Source organism: Hylobates moloch, unplaced genomic scaffold (assembly GCF_009828535.3).
Source record: "Hylobates moloch isolate HMO894 unplaced genomic scaffold, HMol_V3 SCAFFOLD_11, whole genome shotgun sequence".
Classification (NCBI taxonomy): domain Eukaryota; kingdom Metazoa; phylum Chordata; class Mammalia; order Primates; family Hylobatidae; genus Hylobates; species Hylobates moloch.
The window spans coordinates 30,681,211-30,696,274 of NW_026652286.1; the positions used below are offsets into that span (position 1 = coordinate 30,681,211).

Sequence of the window (15,064 nt, forward strand, 5' to 3'; positions counted from 1 at the left end):
TAGCATGGCACATGAGCTAGGCTTATGGTAGTGAGCTAAGCAGGCATGATCCCCCACCTTGGGTCTGGCTTTGAAAGTAAATGTCATATGAGACCAAAAAAATGACAGGAAGTCATCCGAACTGCTCTAAGAAAACAGTTTGTTCCATAGCTTGGTTGTGCCAATAGAGGGAAAGTATTACTTCTCTTTGCAGAGGTGTGGTCTTACAGAGGAAGGTCTGGGACAGATCTTGCCTAGAGGGCTGGGGATTTTAGATAGCAGCTAGTCCAACCCCCTTCATAAGAGGGAAGTTAAACAGGGCCTCACAGAAGTTGGGGAAATTCCTTCAAGTTGTACAGCACATTGCTATGTCTCTGTGCTTGTCAGCGTTCTGGCCCCATACCACACTGTCTCTGCTCTATGGCTGAGCCAGCCTTTCTAGCCTGTTTTCTCCCCTTGAGTGAGGGAAGTGGGGTGCTGGAGGAAACAAGGGGAATAGGGTAGACTATTAGAAATTGAATAAGAAAACCATTTTAAATAGGGCAAACCACAGAGGAGCACTCTCCCTTCTTCTGTGGGCTAGCGAGCCCCCATCAGAATTTCAAAGAGACGTTGCATGGCCTCTGATCTTTGCCAATTTCCCAAAGTTCATAGCTTACTCCCAGGCCTTACTTCTTAAGGCCCAAGTGGTGGGGACCAAGATGTCACTCACTCTAGAATGCCAAATACCCTGAGAAATTCCAGGGGCTTTCTTTTTGAGCCTTGGAGCTCTGGCCAAATAGCTCCTGGTATGGTTGCAGCTTCAGATCCATTGATGAGTACCTATGCCTGGCAAGGGCTAAGCCAAAAGGGGCCAGAGGGATGCAGACCGTTCATGAGTACAGCCCCTTCCTGAGGTGGGGGCCGGCTAGCCCACAAGCAGCTGTGCTGAGCCTCTGAATGATGTGAGTCCTAGAATGGAGACCCACACACGATACTTTGCTAGCTGAGAGAAGAACGTGATTGTGGCTGGAAGTGTTAAAGATGGCAAAATTGGAGCTTTACTTTAAGCATTTAAAAAAGTTATAAAGTTATTTATATTCACTGTTGTAAATTTAGACAATGCAGACAAGCGACAAGAAGAAAATAAAAATCCCTTGTAATCTTATCACCCAGAGATAATCCCTGTTAACATTTTGTTGTCTCTGTGTATCTATGTATTTATATGTGTGTTTTAACAAAAATGGGATAATATATAGTTTTGTATTTTTTCACTTAACTATATAGTTATCTCTCTCGGCATCCATTGGGGATTGGTTGCAGGAGCCCCCACAGAGAGCAAAATCAGTGGATGCTCAAGTTCTTACAGTTGGCCTCCATATCCATGGGTTCTCTGATGTGGAACCCATGGATATGGAGAGCTGTGTATTTGAAAAAATGTACATGTCCTTAATTTATGTTTATCTCATCAGTTTTAATGGCCGCATATGATTTCATTATATAATTGAATTATGATTTACTTAGCCAGTAATCGATAAGATTTTTTGGAGGCCGGGCGCGGTGGCTCATGCTTGTAATCCCAGCACTTTGGGAGGCCGAGGCGGGCGGATCACAAGGTCAGGAGATCGAGACCACGGTGAAACCCCATCTCTACTAAAAATACAAAAAAAAAAATTAGCCGGGCATGGTGGCGGGCGCCTGTAGTCCCAGCTACTCGGAGAGGCTGAGGCAGGAGAATGGCATGAACCTGGGAGGCGGAGCTTGCAGTGAGCCGAGATTGCGCCACTGCACTCCAGCCTGGGTGACAGAGCGAGACTCCTTAAAAAAAAAAAAAAAAAAAAAAAGATTTTTTGGAGTTGTTTTCCAAAAGGGAGTATCTTTATTATGGTAGCTGATCACAAAATAAATACATGCTTATGTTGAATTTTAAAAAAAGCCAGTCTCAAAGGGTTATATAGTATATTATTTCATTTATAAAAAATTCTTGAAATGACAAAATTATAGTAATGGAGAACAGATCAGCCGAAGACTTAGAAGAGGGTAAATTTCTTTGAAGTGGTGGAACTGTCCTGTGTCCTGATTGTGGTGTATGCATGAATGTATGCATGTGATAAAATCTCATAGAACTGTACATATATACATAGTATATATAAAAACTTGTGAAATCTCTGTGAGGCCTGTAGTTTAATAGTATTACCGTGTCAGTTTTTCTGTTTTTGACAATTGCACTATGGTAATATAACATGTTATCACTGAGGGAAGCTGGCTGATGGGTACACAAGAATTCTCTGAACAATTTTTTTTTTTTTTTTGGAGACAGGGTCTCCCTTTGTCACCCAGGCTGGAGTGTGGTGGCACAATCATGGCTCGCTGCAGCCTCGACCTCCCTGGGCTCAGGTAATCCTCCCACTTGAGAATCTTACCCACGTAGCTGGGATGATAGGTGTGCACCACCACATCTGGTTTGAACTATTTTTAGATTTTTAAGTGAGTCTTAAATTTTCTTTCAGAGTAAAAAGTTTAAAACAAGTAAAAATGAAAAATGTGCTTGTTGAATAACATTGACACTGTAAAAAGTATGTGATGATAAAGAAGAACCCTTTGGTAAGGTGAGAGAGGGGTCATGCAGGCTCAAGACAACGGCAGGAATGTCCTGGGGGTGTCCAAGAGTATCCAGGACTGGGCTGGTCCACAGGGAGGAAGTGGGTGATGTGGCAGGAGTGGATAGTCACCCAGACTGAGCAGGGCCTTTCATGTTTGATACTCACAGTGGATGGGGAGGAAAACTCCAGAGGGAGACTCAGGTTGGAGGGCAGAGTGGTGACAGGGGAGGGCATGGACTTTGGAGGCAGACAGGGTGGGCTCAAGGCACAGGGCCCATCATAGGAAGCAGCTGCTCAGTCTAACTTCCTGTCCTTCACTGATCCCCAGGCCTCACCTGCAATTGAATGAGAATCTCTGAGGCTGGGTCCCTGGCAGTATTTTCCTTTAAGCCCCCAAGTGATTTTAATGTGCAGTGAGGGTTGAGAACCATGTGGTTAGACTCTTTCATACCATGATTCAGCACAGTGCATGGCCTTTAAAAGGGGCACCAAGAGAAACTTCTCTCTTCACCTCTGCTGCCATCAGGGGAGAGTTTGAGGCAGTTGCATGGTGGTGTGAAGGGGGTCGATCTGGGAGCCCTGTGTGGTGGTCCCTGCCAAGTCTAATGTCTTTGTGTTGGTGGCCCTTGGGATTCTGGCCCCCACATCACCTCTTTACCTTGTGCGGGACATGATTTGAACACTGCAGGTGATGGCTTTCTAGTGGCCCGTGTTCTTGCCCATCTGGAGGGAAGAAGGGGCTGGAAGGCCCTGTGAGAGAGCTGATGTGGGGCTTGGCAAGTGCCTGGTGGGATCAGAGGGAGACCATAAAGTACATAAAAGTACACATCCAGGCACTTTTTGGGTCATATGGTGCTTTCCAACCTGGGCCCACCCAGTCTTCACAATAAGCCTGTAAGGCAGATGGGCCAGAAATGGAGAAAAAGGGAAACAGAGGGTTTTTGATTCAAGGAAGGAGCAAGCAAGAGTCAAGCCTCTCTCTTTTGACGATTAATCCACTTTCTTTCTATAAAACCATCTAGGCCCATGGATTTTCTGGAGGCCTTGGGGCTTATGCCTCTTTAGGAAACACCTTGTTTTATTATGGCAAGGTGTATGGTTACTGGCCGAGGTTTCTAGTTTTTTAGGCATTTATGAAAATCCAGCTGCTGAGTCACAGCACATGTATAATTATATTGGTAAATTAATGGCTATTTATGTTTGGAGGTGTTTGGAAAACAAGAAGGAGGCAAGATTTTAAAATATGTTTTGACCAGGTGTAGTGGCTCACACCTGTAATCCCAGTACTTTGGGAGGCCAAGGCAGGAGGACTGTTGGAGCTCAGGGGTTTGAGACCAGCCTAGGAAGGTCTCATAGGAAGACCTTATCTCTACTAAAAACTGAAACAAAAAAAAAAAAAAAAAAAAGAAAAAATTAGCCAGGCATGGTGGTGTGCACCAGCAGTCCCAGCTACTTGGGAAGCCGAGGCAGGAAGATCATTTGAGCCTGGAGATGGAGGCTGCAGTGAGCTATGATTACACCACTGCACTCCAGCCTGGGCAACAGAGAGACTGGTTCAAAAATAAAAATAGCTGGGCGGAGTGGCTCATGCCTATAATCCCAGCACTTTGGGAGGCTGAGGCAGGAGAATTGCTTCAGCCCAGGAGTTTAAGACCAGCCTAGGCAACATGACCAAACCCCGTCTGTACAAAAAATACAAAAATTAGCTGAGCGTGGTGGTGAGCGCTTGTAGTCCCAGCTACTCGGGAGGCTGAGGTGGAGGATCAATTGAGCCTGGGAGGTTGAAGCTGCAGTGAGTTAGGATCATGCCACTGCACTCCAGCCTGGGAGACAGAGTGAGACCCTGTCTCAAAAACCTGAAATAAATTTGCTGGGCATGGTGGCTCATGCCTGTAATCCTGGCACTTTGGGAGGCCGAAGTGGGTGGATCACCTGAGGCCAGGAGTTCAAGACCAGCCTGCCCAACATGACAAAACCCCATCTCTACTAAAAATACAAAAATTAGCCAGGTGTGGTGGCACATGCCTATAATCATAGCTACTTAGGAGGCTGAGGCACGAGAATCGCCTGAACCCAGGAGGCAGAGGTTGCAGTAAGCTGAGATGGTGCCACTGCACTCCAGCCTAGAGGACAGAGTGAGACCTTGTCTCAATAAAAAAGAAAAAAATAAACAGGAAAATGATAAGAGTCCTTAATGACATCTGCAAAAATATCCCTTCACTTAAAAATAAAAAAAGATATTTAAAAAACTATAAAAGAAAAAAATAGAATATAAATGTTTTTCTCTGTATTTGTATCCAGATAATGCTTCAAATATGTATCTCCTGCCCCGACCTTTCTTGGGTTCCAGAGAAACACTTAACAAAGCCCCAGATACTCAACTGAACTTGGATATGTCCCTGGCACCTGTGTGGTAATAGTAATAGTGGTTATGGTAGTAATAACAGCTTACATTATTGAGCGTATCCTGTACAGTTCAGCACTTGGAACTCACCTAACCTGGAAAGGTTGCTGAAGAGATTAAATATTTGTATTTCAGAAACCAAACCAAACAAAACCTTTTGCCACTTGTTGGCTAAATTAGTCATGATACCTCTGTACAGTGGATTATTATGCATCTATTAAAAATGGTGCTGTGAAATATTAACTAAGGAAATGGAAACTGTTCCCCGTACATTAGTAGATAAAAGAAAATTATGAAACAGGCTGGCCTTTGGAGGTTCTCAATGAATGTTTAAATCCACTTACATACAAAACTATATTGTCACTCTCCTCCTTTTATTGTGACTTGTGTAAAGGTCATGCAGAAGTTTAGATCTGGGTATTTTGAATTAAGACTGAAGTGCTTTCTTTGTGATACTCGTCTGTTTCTGTCTATTAAAAACACAGTAAGATATTCGGTAATCAAGGACTCATTGCTATGCTCAGATCAGAAAAGTCCGGGAGACCTATTTGACACCCACATTACTTTGTTTGCGTAGCTCTTTACAGTTGATAAAGCACTTTAAAGCATATATAACTTTTTCTGATTTTAAAAGATGACATATTTATTGTATAATTAGGAAGGCAGAGAAAAGCCCCAAGAAGGAAAAAATATTTATAATCCTGTAGGTTTAATTACTATTAACATTTTTTTCTTCCTGTCTTTTCTCATTGCAAATATAAATTTTTTAAAGTCGGGATCATGTGGTACATATAGTTTTGATTCCTGCTTCCTTAACTAATCTGTTATAGACAATTCCTCGTTAATTGTTCTTCTACAATGTGATTTCCAGTTACTGCACAGTGTCTAGTTTTTTGTGTTTTGTTTGTTTGTTTGTTTGTTTGTTTTTGAGACAGAGTCTCACTTTGTTGCCCAGGCTGGAGTGCAGTGGTGCAATTACGGCTCACTGCAGCCTCGACCTCCTGGGCTCAAGCGATCTTCCTGCCTCACCCTCTGTAGTATCTGGGACTGCAGGCACACACCACCACATCTGGCTTTTTTTTTATTTCTTATTTTTTACAGAGACAAGGTCTCACTTTGTTGCACAGGCTGGTCTTAAACTCCTGGACTGAAGCAATTCTCCCTGCCTCAGCCTTCCAAAGTGCTGGGATTACAGGAGTGAGCCACTGTGCCCAGCCTACATTTTCTCTTTTGATCCTTAAAATAACACCATGAAGCTGGTAGGGGAGGATTATTATCCCCATTATAAAGGTTGGAAGCTGAGGCTTCTAGAAGTTGCCATTTGCTCAAGATAAGAAATGACTTTGGAGTGAGAATGGGAATTGCTTTAATCCAGTGAGTCTGAGGGAGTGGAGTAGGAGGTAGGTTCAGATTCATCTGTTTTGTTGTATTATTCAAAGTTCTGAGAAAACCCCCTTTCTCTAACCTCTACCAATGTCCTGGTCTGTCCTCTGTCCCCACATAGAACAAGTTTTCACCTTTTAAGTGTTTGAAGAGGCTCCCATGTGGCCCTATGTGTTTTCCTTTCCAAGTTAAATCATCCTTGTTCCCTCATGAAACATGGCTTTTAGTTTACTAGTTGTCTTTGACATCACTCTGGGCTTATTCCCCTTTAGCCGTAATCCTCTTATAGTGTATGTACTAGTAAGCTCTTCAGGTTGGAAGTGACAGAAACCCAACTCAAACTAGCTTCAAGAGAAAAGGACAGATATTGGCACCAGTACCTGGGAACTCCCAGTGTAATCCTGACCTGGCCTTGGCCCTGTTGGACTCTGGCGCTCAAAGGGCATTTTGGGAGCCCTGCCTTCTCCATCTTTCAAGTCTGCTAACCCTTTTGTCAAGGAAGAGAAATGCTCACTCTCCCAGGAGCTATACATCTCTTCTTAGGGGAGATTATGATCCCCTGCTTGGAAGATGGGCCTGTCCTAGGGGTAGAGCATGGTGGCTGACAGTTGCAGCATGACGATATGGGAGGTGTGACTTCCGCCAGTGAAGGGATGCATATGAGCAACGCATGTCCGTCATATTGCAATATGTAGAATTGGTGACCGGCCAGCTCAGAATAGCATGGGATCATCATCTATCTTTTCCTCAATATCATACTTGAATTAATTCAACCTAAAATCAAAATAGGTTCCCTATTAAGATGTAATCATATTACATCAAGCACTGCTGCTCAGCTTCTCTCTCTCCTCTTAAACTGCTGGTCTCAAATTTAGGTCTTTAAGCTTATCTCTGTTAGATTCCATATGGCTGTATTAGGTCCAGAGAATCAGCTTGTTAAGATCTTTTAGCTCTAATTCTGTCATCTGGCTTCCTGCTTCTCCCTCATAGCTCAAGCACTCTGCAGTCAGGTGTTATGATGCAACTGCCATTTGGGAGTGGTGGGGATGGGAGATGGGAAAGTGAGACAGCTCCAGGCAGTCAGTTGCATCAAAAGAGCCAGAATCTTCTCTCACCTCCTCCCACACACCCTAAAACCCCTTCAGTTTCCTTTGCATGGCCCATAAGCTCAGCCTTCTGGATTCATGATATATTAAAGGTCACCAGGAAGGACATTACACATTCTGCTTTTTTACTGAGGCCCTAAATGGACTTAAGTAGGAAGGACCTAGGTTAGACATTAAGAACTTCTTGGCATAGGTGGGTATGGGGGGGCATATTAGAGAAAGCAGTAGTAGATCCATTTCTGGAGGCTGTCAGGTACTAGCATGTTCTTAAGAAGTCTGAAGTGTATAGAGTGTTAAGTGGGGGATGTGAAATCCCTATGAGCCTTGTTGAGTTTGCAGGCCTATCATGCCAGCCATTGCATGCAAGCACTGTTGGTGGTGGGGGAGTCATGGGTATGCTGGATGGCTTTGGCCTCCATTGCTCTATTGAAGACTCCAAACTGTGTTGTTCAGCTGCAAAAATTGTTTTTTTCCGTTGTAAGCAAGAAACACAAAGCAGCCCTTCAAGGAGGGTGTGCAGGCATGCAATTCTGGCAGTATGTTGCATTAATCTGATGCGGAATGGGGTGAACCACCCCAGATGGCCTGGCAGAAACAGAGTTGGACAACAGCATCCAGAGGACCCCTGGAGGACAGAGGGCAGTGCAGAGAACCTTGCCCTGGAAGGACCTGAGCCCACAGACATGGCCAGGAGGAGGCCTGATCTCAGCGCTGGCTTGCCCATGAGTTGAGCAGGAGTAGAGCTGGAGAGCAGCCTTTTCCATGTGGCCCACTGTCGAGGCTCATGTGTGCTGTGCATGAGTCTCTGTATCCAGAGCTGAGTCTGGAGCAGTTTCCCTTGTGGTCGTTTGGGAGGAGAGGGAGGCAGATCTCTACTGATGAGTGTCAGCAGGTGTGTGAGGCCTCCTCACTTCAAGGTGCATTTGCCAAACCCCTCAGGATCTTGGCAACTGTCCTTTGACACCTAGATGACTTCCTGTGGGTAGAGCCCATTAGCACTCTATTCCCTCTGCCTGCTCTAGAACTCAGTTGGGGTTTTGACTTGGGCTAAGTGGGGTTCGGGATCACCCTCTCACTGCAACCCCCTCCGGTTCACCATTCTCTGCCTCACCTCTCGGATACTGGCAACACCCCCACCATTTTTTAGTAGAGACGGGGTTTCACCGTGGTCTCGATCTCCTGACCTCGTGATCCGCCCGCCTCGGCCTCCCAAAGTGCTGGGATTACAAGCGTGAGCCACCGCGCCCGGCCTGGGGTTCTATCTATTCTCCTTCTCCCTTCTTCTTTCCCTTCGTCTCTCCAGGCCTCCTCCTCGCTTTCCTATATGCCCTGAGCCCCTCTTTCCATGCCAAGGGAGGATGGGAGGTAGTCAGACAAGAAATGACTTCCTTATCTTTAGATGGATACCTCTTTCTGGGCAATTAGTCTAAAGAAAGGTCTGAAGTTGGCTGGCGAGGGGTGGGGTGAGGCAGCAAGCTGGCAAGTGTGTGTGTCAAATGGGGGTGCCTGAATCACTCTGGTGCCTGGAGAGCATAAAACAGGTGCTTGTGTGGGGCTCATTCTGGGCTCCTGGCCTGTCCGTCAGAGAAAGCTGGTTTGGAGTGCACCTGACTGTTGGGGAAGGGGAGCTGATTGGAGGGAGGCAAAGCGGGAGTGATGGAGTAGGGGCTGTTCTCTCCTGGACTTAGGGTGCTGTGAGGCCCAGGACTCTCTGGCAGGAGGTGACTTGTGCCTACACTGTACCTTGCGAGGGGTGGGCCCCAAGAATGGAGGGTCTCGTGGCATTAAACAGAGCTGTTTTCTCCCCTCACCTCACCTTCCCCTGTGTGGCAGAGACACAGCACGACCAGCACTGCCTCGAGCTACCCAGCCAAAGGTCAATTTGAATCACCTAGATTTTTGCTTATTTTGCTATAAGAGAACAGAAGCCAACTTGGAGAAATCCTGTGTTGGCTGAGTGGTAGGGAGTGTGGATTAGTTGGGGTCTGCCCTAATGGAATGGTTTCCGCACTATTCTAGAGGTTGCTGGAGAAATTATATTTTAATGGGAATGTTCTTTTCTAAACTTTAACTAGCAAAGCCACAGAAGTGTTTGCCAGTTAATAAGGTACCTGATGAGTTGTTGAGCTAAAATTTAACAGCCAGTTTAAAAAACAAGGTAGAGAATTAAAAAAAAATAGGACATTGAGAGCATATGTGTCTTAGAATGCTTTCTGCGTTTCTGTTGGAATCAGTGATTTTGTGCTGACTGGGAGAGTTTCAAGGGCCCCGTATCTTCAGTGGCCTTTCCAGGAGGCCCTAAGGCTTGGCTCCTTGTTCCTGAAAAGTAATTTAATGTGTAGCCCATTTGTAGATGAACCATTTCGCCACTTCATGAAGCCACAAGGCTGGGGCAGCTCTTCTTGCTGTGAGATAGCCCAGTGAAGGTGGTGGCAGTAGAAACGGTGGCCTGAATTCAGGCAGGCTCCAGGCGGACAGCATGGCCAAAACAGGGGTGGGGCTGACTGAAGGAATAAAGCAGGGAGTGGAGTTTCTGCTCTGATATCTGAGATGACAAAGTCCTGCAGAGTTTGCTTTGGAAAAGAGAAAAGGTTAAAAAAGAAATCTGAATGGAAAATTTAAGGAAACGGAACCCAAGGCTCCACTTGGATTCTGAGTGGTGTGTGTTACTGCAAGATTGGTACCTTTTGTTAGCGGCCCTGGATCTCAGTTACGTCCCCTCTGCTTAAGCTCCCAGTTTTACTTGTGCACCCTGGCTAGTGACTCCAGATGCTCCTGAGCCTTGCTTGCTCTTCCCAGTGCCCTGGTGGGCTTCTGGTTCACAGTGTGGCCCCTGGAAATGGGCTCCACAGGGTGGACTTTCTGCCTGACTCATATCTTCATCCCTCAAGGTGTGTCACACCAGTGGTTGCCTGGTAGATGTTTGTGAGATACCTGGGGTGTTTCTTATAACTGTGAGCAGCCTAGACACACACACACACACACACACACACACATGCACAACCATGCCTCCAGTCCCATTCCTGCATCTGTCCTCACTCTCTCCACCTCTATCCAGAGTTTTCCTTCTCCTGCGTCTTGTGCATGTGTTTGTTTGTTTGTTTTAGATGGAGCCTTGCTCCATCGCCTAGGCTGGAGTGCAATGGTGCCATCTCAGCTCACTGCAACCTCCACCTCCTGAGTTCAAGTGATTCTCCTGCCTCAGCTTCCCGAGTAACTGGGGCTATAGGCACGTGCCACCACTCCCGGGTAATTTTTGTGTTTTTGGTAGAGATGGGATTTTACCATGTTGGCCAGGCTGGTCTCGAACTCCCGACCTCAGGTGATCCACCTGCCTTGGCCTCCCAAAGTGCTGGGATTACAGGGGTGAGCCACTGCACCTGGCCCTTTCCACCTGTTTTATTAAAAGAGCTGGAACATGCTGGGCAGGCAGTGCACTGAGTGCTTTTATCTGGACTCTCTCATTTACTCCTTCCAGCCACTCACTGACATAGATGCTTAGTATTTTGTTGCCATTTCATAGATGAGAAGATCGAGGCCAAAAGAAATGAACTAATTTGCCTCAGAAGTTAATGGGGTTGTCACTGCTCACCCACAGGTATCTCTCATTCCAAAGCTGAGCTCTTCATTTCTTGGATACAGACCTCCCTTTTCTGGGCTTTGAGCTGGAGTAGGGTGTGTGTCTCAGGGAGAAGAAAATACACTGCCCCTTCTCCCCTCCCCTTGCATCTCTGTCTACAGATGCCTGTCTCTCACTTCCCCCAGGAGTGGGAGAGCCCAAAGGTGAGTTGGCAATAGAGAAGTGTCAGGCACTAAGGGGATTACAGTGGTGGGTTTTGTGAGTTATTTCCCCCCAGATATCTTTCTCATTGCCATTGGCACAATACATTAAAATTTGGAGGGAAAAACAGCAACAAAGGAAGAGTTGGTCCAAGATAGGGGTTTTCAAACCTTTTTTTTTTTTTTGAGACAGGGTCTCGCTCTGTCATCTAGGCTAGAGCGCAGTGGTGTGATCTTGGCTTACTGCAACCTCTGCCTCCCAGGTTCAAGTGGTTCTCGTGTCTCAGCCTCCCAAGTAGCTGGGACTATAGGTGCGCGCTACCACACCTGACTTATTTTTTGTATATTTTGTAGAGACGGGGTTTCGCCATGTTGGCCAGGCTGGTCTCAAACTTCTGACCTCAAGTGATTTGCCCGCCTCGGCCACCCAAAGTGCTGGGATTACAGGCATGAGCCACTGTGTCTGGCCCAAACCTTTTTTTTTTTTTTTAATCATGTATCTCCCATTAATAAATGAGCATTTGCCCCAACACATGTATGCTCATTTATAAATTATATACATACCTGCTGTGCTAATGTACCTATACGACACACACAATTGTAAAAGGATGGCATAAAAATAGATGTTCTACTGTTTTCTTCTAGAACTGCATGGGTCATCTTGAGCACCTCAGGATTGACTGCTGTGCACTTTGGAGACCCCTGGTGTCCCCCAGTATCTAAGGAATGCTCTATTACTGCAGCACAATGCCCTGTAAGAGAGCGTGCACCTGGCTGGACCCTCCAATTTCAGGTGCTCTGATTTTCAGAAGCAGGAAAGGCCCTGCCCAGCCAGCCCTCATGCTTTTTGCCTGGAGTTTTACCAAACTGAATGAATCCCAGAGTGAAACACTCCTAGTTGCTTCTCTGGTTGCAGTCCTTTGCTGTTACCCCAAAGCCCCTCAGGAAGTCCCAAGAGTGTGCAGACATCCTGGGGTATGAGGGAAAGGCTGTTTCCTAGGCTTGAGTACAGCTCAAGGATTGGTGAGGATGTGGAGAAATTGGAACTCTTGTGCATTGTGTGTTGCTGGTGGGAATGTAAAATAGTGCCGCTGCCCTGCTTTGGTGGTTCCTCAAAAATCTAAACAGCGTTACCCTGTGATCCAGCCATTTCACTTCTAGGTATATACCCAAAGGAATTGAAATCAGGGGCTCAAACAGATATTTGTACACTTAGGTTCATTGCAGCATTATTTATGATAGCCAACAGGTGAAAAGAACTCAAGTTTCCATCATCAGATGAATGGATCAACAAAATGTGATATATACATATTATTGAATATTACTGAGCCCTGAAGAGGAAGGAAATTTTGACACATGCCACAACACAGAGGAACTTTAAAGACATCATGCTGAGTAAAGTAAGCCAATTACCAAAAGACAAATTCTATGATTCCACTTATATGAGATACCTAGAATAGCCAAGTACGTAGAAACAGAAAGTAGATTAGAGGTTTCTAGGGCCTGAGGGAAGGGAGAAATTGGGGGTTATTGATAACTAATAGTGCTTCTGTTTGAGGTAGTGACAAAGTTTTAGGAATGTAGTGGCAATGGTTGCACAACATTGTGAATATAATAAAGTAAGAAAAAAACCTTAAACATAAAAGCAACGAGAGGTGGCTGGGGGCAGGGTTGGAGAGACAGGTGGTTAATTCTTTTGTCCAAATGCAGTGCACCTACTGATCAGATGCCAGGCTGTCCCTGTCCTTTTGGATACCTGCTGCCAGATTAGGGCTGCTAGAATGGGACACTTGTGGCCACACCCTGGCCGTTCAGACTGGCTGTGCAAATAGCTCTCCCGGCTCCCCAGGGGACATGTTCATCAAGATTTAGGCCACAAAGTAGGGCCGTTTGTTCCCCCTCTTGCCCCTCTCCCCAGTCAGCTGACGACAGCTCCAGTGTTGCAGCCCAGCACCCCAGGATGGAGGACACACCTCCCTGGTGCTCCATTGTCAGGACTCTCTGATTTGCAGAAACAGGTAATAGTTTTTGTCTAAGGTTTGGAATCATGAAGTAGGGCAAGACATGTTTCTTTGGAGTTAAATTTAGGGCTTAGAATCTAGGGGGTGGTTGAGTAAAGCTGTATTTAACTCCTACTCTACCCTCAAAAAAGAAAAAAAAAATCCTAAATTAAGCAAGGTACAAGGAACCTGCAGCTACCTCAACCAAATTGGAACACATGCCTCTAAAAATAAAAGATGCTGAAGTCTAGAAAATACCAAATATGGTTATCGGTCAGGCACTTGCTTCTTTGCTTTTCTAATGTCATCATCCCTGTCCCAGTCCTGGAGCTGCACAGAAGTGGCATGGCCCTCCTCTAGGGAGGAGGAAAGGCCTAGTCTTTCCGTGATACATCCTGGGTCGAGTGGAAGGCAACCTAGTCTACAGATGAGGAGGCTGAATCCAGAGGGTTGTAGTGGCTGCCTTGCTCCTCATCACTCTGTCTTGCAGTGGGAGGAACAAGTATGCATTTGCTTCTCTTGTATCTTTAACTCAGAGCTCCACTCAGTGCCATCTAGTTCCCAAGGCACCAGTAGCCAGGCCCTATATCTTGAGCACTGTGATTTTCTTTTTGTTGTTGTTGCTTCTGGGAGATGTGGGTACATGAGACATTCTTAGAAACACAAGTTCAGGGGAGGCTGCCAAAGGACCACATCAAGGTGCTTGTGGGCCGGGTGCAGTGGCTCACGCCTGTAATCCCAGCACCTTCGGAGGCTGAGGCGGGTGGATCACTTGAGGTCAGGAGTTCAAGACCAGCCTGGCCAACATGGTGAAACCCCATCTCTACTAAAAATATAAAAATTAGCTGGGCGTGGTGGTATGCACCTGTAGTCCCAGTCACTCGGGAGACTGAGGTAGGAGAATTGCTTGAACCCAGGAGATAGAGGTTGCAGTGAGCTGAGATCATACCACTGCACTCCAGCCTGGGCAATGGTGTGAGACTGTATCCAAAAATAAGGTGCTTGTGGCTACAGGCAGAACTTGAGTTCTCAGGGAGTGAAGACTTAAGGTTGTTTTGGGGAGTGAGTATTGCACAGAGGAGATAATAACCACGGTGGAAAGATATTGGGCACTTACCGCTCATTGACCGGTCCCCAAGAGTCTTTTTACACAAGTGATCTCACAACAACCCTATCAGGTGGACACTGTGATAATGCACATTCAGAGTGAGAAAAATAGGCTAATTAGCCCCTCATGGCCACACAGCCAGCAAGAGGCAAAGATGGGATTGGAATCCAGGCAGTCTGTCTCTAGCGCTTTGCCACCATGTACATCAGTCATTTCTGCCAAAGCCACAGGGCTGCCTCCTTATCTGAAGCACAGGGCACTGTTTTAGGAAAAAGGATCTATTAAAGTTTGCCTTGCTTCCCCCCATTTCCTCCCTTCTGAAGTGGGGGTGGGATCAGCTTGATTTTGCAATGTAGGCTCCTGCTTTATACCTGGTGCATTGTGGTCAGGCCCCACAGGACGTATGCGTCATGCACTTACTATGTGCCAGACCCTTCCATAGGTGTTTTACTCATGTTATCTCACAGCAGCCAATGAGGCAGGTGGTACTGATCCCAATTTACAGGTGAGAAAACTGAAGCACAGAGAAGTGAAAGACTTGCCTAAGTTAAATCACGAATTAATGGCAGAACCTGAATTTCATCTCAGGACTATCTGACTCAAAAGTCCATGGCCTTCTCACCCTCTCCCTGGAAGATGCCGTGGGTCTGCTGTGACCTTCCACACACCGGGCCCTGCCAGAATCTTGTCTCTCACTTTGATGATGCCAGGGTGTGTCTGAG

General features: G+C 46.1%; 1 protein-coding gene across 2 annotated transcripts in view; it reads left to right on the forward strand.

The window, feature by feature from the left end:
* The window catches only part of PLEKHA7 (pleckstrin homology domain containing A7), a 233,297-nt gene that overhangs the window by 36,946 nt on the left and 181,287 nt on the right, over window positions 1–15,064 (forward strand). The window lies entirely within an intron of this gene.